Source organism: Neolamprologus brichardi, chromosome 6 (assembly GCF_056152115.1).
Source record: "Neolamprologus brichardi isolate AB-2024 chromosome 6, ASM5615211v1, whole genome shotgun sequence".
NCBI classification, from domain to species: domain Eukaryota; kingdom Metazoa; phylum Chordata; class Actinopteri; order Cichliformes; family Cichlidae; genus Neolamprologus; species Neolamprologus brichardi.
In genome coordinates, this window is record NC_142109.1 from 36,712,323 (window position 1) to 36,720,754 (window position 8,432).

Here is an 8,432-nt window from a genome sequence, read left to right on the forward strand (position 1 = left end):
ATCTCCACGCAACATTGCAGAGGCGTGTCAACCAAGACAGCCCTACAACATCCAGAGCCTTCAGGATCTCGGGGTGAGCTTCATCCACCCCAGGGGCTCTGCCACCAAGGAGTTGTTTAACTGCCTCAGTGACCTCGCCCCCAGAGACTGGCGGGTCATTCCCCTCATCCCCAGACTCTGCTTCCTCCACGAAAGATGTGCCAGTGGGATTGAGGAGGTCCTCGAAGTAATCCTTCTACCGGCCAACAATTTTCTCTGTCGAAGTCAGCAGCGCTTCAATCGCACTATACACAGTGCAGGTAGAGCACCACTTTCCCCTCCTGAGTCGCCTGACGGTTTGCCGGAATCTCTTCAGTCCGAAAGTCTTTTTCCATGTCTTCTCCGAACTCCTCCCACACCTGAGTTTTTGCTTCAGCCACTGCCCGCACCGCGTTCCGCTTGGCCTGTCAGTACCTATCAGCTGCCTCTGAAGTCCCACAGGCTAACTAAGCCCAATAGGACTCCTTCTTCAGCTTGGTGGCTCCCCTCACCTCTGGTGTCCGCCATTTGGCTCAAGGGTTTCAACCATGACAGGCACCAACCACCTTGCAGTCGCAGCTCAATGCAGCAGCTTCAGCAATGGAGATGCTGATGCTGAACATGGTCCATTCGGACTCAATGTTCCCAGTCTTCCTCGGAATACTGTTGAAGCTCTGCCGGAGGTGTGCGTTGAAGATCTCGCTGACAGGAGTTGCAGGTGAGAAGTTCAGGATTGCGCTTGGAAGTAGCCAACCATAGGCAGGTCGCTCCTCAGGTAGGAGAGAATAGTACATCCCTGATCGCCGACACCAGAGCCATGACCGCTTGTAATTAAGTGAGTGACACCTCGGATCTTGGTCTGCATTGGCATAAAAAGCATGTCTAATAATAATACTACTACTAATAATAATAGTACCAAATATAAACAAACATGCATGTGTGGTATTTTATCTTCCCAATGTTTCCTCGATGAAATGGGCGGAGAGAACAAAACACAGCCAGAGAGCATTTGAAGCCACCCAACACGAGTGTGGAGACAATTCTTCCTCTGCAGATTTTGAAGGCACCATAAGTTTCCCTTCTTTCTACCTTTAAGCTTTTATAGATTATTGATTAAACAGAAAAACACAGAAATTCTTGTTGAGTAAACAATAAAACACGAAGCTCTCGTTATGAGCGGCTGCTGTGATGCACATCACACTTTAGGCTGATCATTTTTCACTTTATGTGAAACATCAGCTCAGCTTTCATGTTCAAAGACAAAGAGGCGACACATTGTAAACTAAAGTGCACAGTTCAGCCTTACTCAGGTTTAACAAGGCGTCAGTTTCTGTTGGGCGCTGCTCACACAAACACTCAGGAGGAAGCGCTCGTGCACGCTGCTGTTATTTGCAGGTTCAGTCAGTTTTCTGCAGCTGGAACTCATGAATCCAAGTTATACAAATCTTCTGTTATAACAATGTAAGTAATGTTAATATCTCTGTTTATCATCTCAACTGTAGCTTTAAGTTTAAGCATTGACGTTAGATGTGCAGCCCTGACTCGTTGAGATTATTCTGTTTACCAAGAACAAGTTTGCACTCGTTGATGCGAACGTCCTCCTGCTTTTGCTTTCATTTCTAACATCAGATCTCCTTTTTTCACCAATCTTCTTCCTCTAACAAGATCCTCAGTCTGCTGCTGTTTCTTTTGTGGAGGCAAATGTGTTTCCTGTGTTTCCTTCAAAGCGTCATTTCCACTTCAAAGCTGTGAAAATGTGTCAGATAAAGTTCCCTCTTTAAAAAGCGATGATGAAACTGTGGCTGAAACCCAAAACACATCATGTTTGTCTGCTGGAGAGACGGATCAGGGCGGCCTTCGTCGCTGTGATGTCATCAGCCTTTGAAGACTCTGTCAGGACAGTGACAGGAAGTGACCTCAGTCTAAAGGTAATTTGTGGAGCTGAGCTGATGCACAGCATCAACATGTTACTGCAGCTGAAAAGTAACAAACTCAGATTAAACAGTTCAAACAAGTGGAAGGCGTTCCTACATCAGAGAGCAAAGACGACAAAGAGACAGCCGTTAGCATCGTTTCAGTGTTTCGGTCATTTAAAAACACTTCCTGTCACTGTGGTGGTCACAGTGACATCATGCAGTTTGTGTTTTGACCTCCAGAAAACCAGCAGAAATAAATCACTTTTGGACAACCTGCCAGAGATTGGGGAGTTTCCCACGTGCACTTGAATGCAGCACTGACAGTTTCTCGCTCTCGATCATAACGGTAACGTCACACAACCCTGTGGGTGTTTCCTTCCTGCTCAAACTTTACTTTCTCTTTCCTGAACTAACTGTTTCTGCTGACTGATCGTCTCCGTGTGAAGCTCCATGTGAAGGTAACCCGAGCAGTGTGTAATGTTTCCTGGCTAACATCAGCTGTGTGCAGCTTAGTTCCAGCACCAACAGCACACATCTGCCGCTCCATAGTTCACGGTAACGGACTCACATCCGGACCAATGAGGCTGTTGGTTAAGCACGTAAGCTAAACACACATCCTCCTTTCAGTGTGGGTGTGACTTTGTCTTAAAACACACATTTAATGTCCTGTTTGTAGTTCGAAGGAAAAAAGACTCCATGAGGAGTCAGTTTGAATGTTTTCTGTGATGATCTGTAGAAAAATAACAGTGAAGACTTTTTCAGTACAGGGTGAAGTTTGTGGTTCAGTTTTTAGCAGCTCTGCAAGTGGAAGGTTTGAATCCTGTTTTAAGGACTGATGTAAATTTCTTGCTGATGGGCAATGTTCCCTCTAAACTGCGAGCATGCGCAATTGCGCAGTGCTGGTCTCTGCGCACAGAAAATCTGCGTTGCGCACAAAAAAGAAAAAATCTAACCTGAATTGAAATTAAAATAAAAACTTTAACAATTCTGTTTTGCAGTGTTAGTCAGTGACTGGCTGCTCCTGTATGGGATTAGAGCGATGCCACCTTATCCTAAAGTCCAGCCAATGATGCGATTCACATTCATATATACGCAGTAGTGATGTGTCGGTCGCGAACGAAATGTGTCAGAGCCGGATGTTTTCCGCTTCACTCCGCATGCGAGCCTTGTGCTTTGCTGGGCAGAGGGGGGAGGGGCGGTAGTTACAGTCAGTAGCACAGGAAGAGAGCGGGAGAGAGAGAGAGAGAGAGAGAGAGCCAGGGACAACAAGGTCACATTAGAAAGGTATAGTAATCATCCACAACTATTTTCAGTTGCAGATGATAAAGCATTCAGAAAGTTTATTCATGCAGGTCCATATGACAGAGAATATGCATCTTCTTTTTGTTTTCATATTTTAATTTATATTTAATTGTGTTGTGGTTTGCAGTGTTTTGTGTTGTTTCACTTTAAATTAGTTTGAAAGGAAAAAGCTGAAAATTTAAATAGTTAAAAGTTGAAATGTGAATAGTTTGTTTTTTATATTATATGATTTATTTATTACATTTTATGTGGAGTGAATAAATAAAAGTATATTTACAGTGGCCCCTAGAGACAAAACACGTACAAACTCAAAACACGTAGAAAACACAGCAGAAGTGCTCCAGGATGCTAGGGGGCAGTGTTGAGCTTTTGTTAACTAGAGGCTACACAAGCCAGCAAGTACCAACGACCAGATTTGGTGTGTGGTAGTAACAGGTGCTTGTGTATAAATACACAAACAATACACATATGCTTTCATGCTTTCAATTGTGTAATTTAAGTGATCTAGGTAGCTCTGTTTTGAAGTTCAGTTAACGCTAGAAATGTGTTTTGGAGTTTGTACGTGTTTTGTCTCTGGGGGCCACCGCGCACATATATATATATATATATATATATATATATATATATATATATATATATATATATATATATATATATATATATATATATATATATATATATATATATATATATATATATATATATATATATATATATATATATATAACCACTTTTGTTTTTTACATTAGTAATTCCTTTTGTGCATAATTTTATATTATTGTTAATAATGAATTAATAAAAGCAACAAAACAACCTGAAGAGCCGGTTCTCTAAAAAGACCCGGAAATCCCATCACTAATACGCAGCTAATCAACGTCATTGACAGGATATGACAGCGTCCTTATGTGCCGGTGTTTTAGCAAAGCAGCTGATGTGGAGTGAAGCCACGTTAACGACAACGTGTACAACCATTGGAGATGTGAGCAGGACAGACGGAACAACTGACGGAAAAGTGTGGACTTTATACCAGTTTTTAAATTGTGTTGTAAACGTAAAACCAGAGTTATGATAAAATATCTGCAATGTTTGTTTTTCTTCATGAATACTGTCGTTGTTTATATTTACTGCAGGAAGAAACGGTAAAAACAGCGTTTTATAAGGAAAACGCTCGAAAGTCAGAGCTTTGTTTAAAAAAAAAAAAAAAAAAAAAAAAAGTTTTGTTTTCAAAATTGGAGTTCAAGTTATTTTTACTTCCAACAGTGTTAATGTGCTGCACAGCTCATCAACAAGATTTTTTTAAATTTTCATTGTAAGTGGGCTAAAGCAGTTAATTAAAGTAGTCTAACATAAATGCTGTAATTTGATTATTTCAATAAACATGTAACTTGGATGGATTCGATGCTGGCGTGACCACAGTGCACACGTCTGCTGTTGCTCACAGTGGTCAACGGGACGCTCAGGGAGTTTGTGTGTTCGTTCAGACACATAAAAAATTAGAGGGAAGATTGCTGATGGGTTCCTGTTGTCTAAAGGTTGTTGCTCCTCACAGATCAACATGCGTGTTTTCAGCCTTTGGTCAGTTTTTGCTGTCAGAACTTTCTTGATGTGATAGATGTGCAGCTGTAAACATCTGGAGTTGGTGGGGATGGGTTGAAATATTGACCCTATGATCAGCAGCTGAGCTGAACAGCTGATTTCCTCTCAGTGTTTCAGGATTCAGAGACTTGTGGAGACTTCTGATCACTTCCTGTTTAAAATGTTCAACTTGAACCCTTTGTGTGAAATGAAGCTGCTGACTTCAGAGAGGGTTCAGCCTTCACAGTGAATAAAAGAGCAAAGACATGAATGTTCCTGTGCTCCCTCAGACTTTTGATTACACTCAGACAAACAGCAGCTTCACTGCATTTAGTTCATGTTTGTCTGTTTAGACACAATCACTGTTGTGTTTAGTGTCTCTGCCCGAACTACACAAAACTCCTTCATTGACCCAACACTGAGAGAGCCCCTGCAGCTGAGAAAGTACCAGAACACAAAGAGAAGGAAAGACGTGTTTTCAGGAGCTCAAAAGGAACCATTTCAGTTTCCTTTGACTCGAGCAAAAGTTCAGCAAAGCAAACATTTAAAGATCAGAAAAGATCAAATGATGTTAAATAAACAGGAAGATGACCGTTGACCAGAGCAGGAAGAAGACGACAGTCTGAGGTTTCAGTTTTATACTGCACCTCACACTAAACAGCTAACAGTCACATGACTGTGACCACAGGAAGTTGATGAAACCGCCTCCTCTGTTACCAAGCAGAAAACAGTCATGAACACAGTCAGTAAACAACGATGATGACTATGAAGTTCTTAAAGTGATGGTCAATTAAAAAAAACAACTAAAATAACTGTTAAACTTGTAACTGTTTAAAGAAGAAAGCTGAGACTTACTTCAGTCACATGATGCTCCTCTTTTTTCCTCCTCTCTGTTTTTAGACATGAGGTCACATGACAACCGCCGCCTCAGTAAAACTGCCCTCCTGGCCAACAGGGAACAAATCAGTGAGGTTACTTGAAAAAAGTAATCAGTAACTAATTACTGATTACTTCCCCCAAGAAAGTAATCCCGTTACTTTACTGATTACTTATTTTCAAAAGTAATTAATTACTTAGTTACTTAGTTACTTTTTAAAAACACGATTTACAACCTGAATAGGTGATAAAGCGATAGATCTTTCAGCCCAATTCTACTTTTTCTACGTAGTCATCATACAAAATGTAATCAAATGGAAAAGTCTCTTTTTAAAACTTGTTTTATTAGTTTTAATCTTTTAACTTTATGCATCAAGCAAACATTTAATTATCTGTAACATTCTCTGACTGGAAGAAATTAGTTTAGCATTTAAACCTATTTTCTGCACATTCCAGCACATAAAATATTATTTTGTGTGTGTTTACACTCAGTCTTTCAAATAGATGCAAGTAAAACACAGCAGAAAATAAATAAAGTCAAAGACTAGCGGTCCTGTTGCTCTATTTTCACCTGTAAAGCAGGAGTGGGGTAGGCGGAGGTTTACCCTGGTGCAGGTGTGCAGCGGTCAGTGGAAGAATCCGCGAGTTTCTCTGTGAGTTTCCCATTACGTCGTAGCTACTCGGTCCTTGTTTGGAAGTTTAGGGTTTTTTTCGCTGTAAAAAGAAGTTTTCTTCCCACGCACAACGGACACTAATGTTTTTGTCACTTTTTATGGAATCAAACTCAAAGTAAGGTCAGTACTTCCACGCTTTAAACGCTGCACGCTCATACTCTCTCTGCACTCGATATATGATCCATTGTTGATCTGCACACAGCTGTTGTCACGAACGTCGCACTCGCTTACGTCACTGTCATGAGACATTCTCGCAAAAAATCACGGTTTTAGTAACGCAGTAACGCAGCGTTCCTACGGGAAAGTAACGGTAATCCAATTACCGTTTTTGCAATAGTAATCCCTTACTTTACTCGTTACTTGAAAAAAGTAATCGGATTACCCATCTCTGTACACAACAAAGCACATTTTTTTGTAAAGCCTGCAAGCGTGCCATTGTTATTACCGTACAGATTTTATGTCGTACACGGCGCTCAAAAATCTGTCAAAAATGTTTTAGTACGACTTTGCTAAGCTACGGAGCATTACAGCTATCGTAGGCTGGAGCCTCGCGGAGTGATACATACGGTGCTTCAACATAATATTACATGCACATAAAAACAGCTGCTTGTTTAAGTGAAAATCATTGATGGTTTTTTTGGAATAATAAAGTTGTGGAGTTGTAAAGCGTTTTGTGTCGTGTCAGTTATATCGTTTCTAACATTTATCATGATAAATATTTTTGGCCATATTGCTCTGCCCTAATTACAACATGGTTCAGTTCAGTATGGATACGAGATCATCTGGATTTTGAAAAGTGGGCTCTATGCACCACTTTGAACTGGATTAAACAGTGGAGGGCACATAATGATGTTGTGTTGACATGTTTGAGTATACAGGCCCATGTCTTGTCCAAGTCTTCTTCCCATAATGTTTTGCGTTTGGCTCAAGAGGCACTCTATTGGTTGGATTCAATTGTTGGATAGTTCCTAATAGTGTAGGCTGGTGGAGGTGGGGGGCTTGGGTCTGATATCTGGGAACAAATACAGTGCCTGGCTTGCAAGTATCTTAAAGTGTGTGATACTGGTTGACTGTATTTATTACCAAGTTGTTCAAATGACACCAGAAGCTAGAAGATGGGTTCATCCAGCCTGTTTTACATTCTGGAATTTCAAGAATGTTAAGTTTAGCTAGAAAGTCATTAATTGCATTGCAGTAAGTTTGTGACTCTGAGGTGTAAAGATTTTAAATGTTTACTCAATAATAAATAATATGGCCACTGATATAGTCCTTAAAATAATCCCATACAACAAGGTTGAAAGTCTCTGGAGAGGGGCTAGTGGCAAAGTAAAACCTTATCATGCTGGATAAACTTTACAAGCTTGTCTTTGTAAAGACTCCCATTTGGTTCTTTAGCCGTCAGAATTGTTGTCTGAAGACCAACAAGGAGACCCAATGGATTTACTTTGCCAAATGGATCATCATTGCCTTGCTGTATTGGTCCATTTGATCGACCTTTGTTGTTATTATTTATTTTATTTTATTTTCAGTTGTTACAGACGGGACAGACATGAGTGAGGGATAGGAAAGGGAGAAAGAAAGATGATGGAAAAGAAAAACAGGCGGGAAGAGGGACAGTGAGAAAGGAAACTTAAAAAGAGAAAGAAGAGGAAAAACAATCTCCTGGATCACCTGTTGAGAGAAAAAGAAGAGAAAACAAGCAAAAACAACAGAGCAACATACTAAACACAACACCATCACATTAATCGAGCTAAGTGTAAACAGCAGTAAATACTAAATGTTGAATGTTGTTGTGTAGCAAGCAGGACCGACAGCGCACAATGTGCTTGGAAATAGCAGCCAATAGAGGTGTAGTTTATGTCTATGAGCAGACATGAACAAATTTGTCTGGCAGAAGGGTTGAATTGAAACGCCGTTGTCCAGCTTTTGCACTAAGATGTAGAAGAGACGGAGTAAGTGGGGCATGAGGAGTGGACCTGCTACAGATACTTAATCTAATGTATGGTGCACGAGTGAGAAGTAGAAGTCTCTCTTGTGAGGATTTAAGGTAAACATCACACATTCCATATTC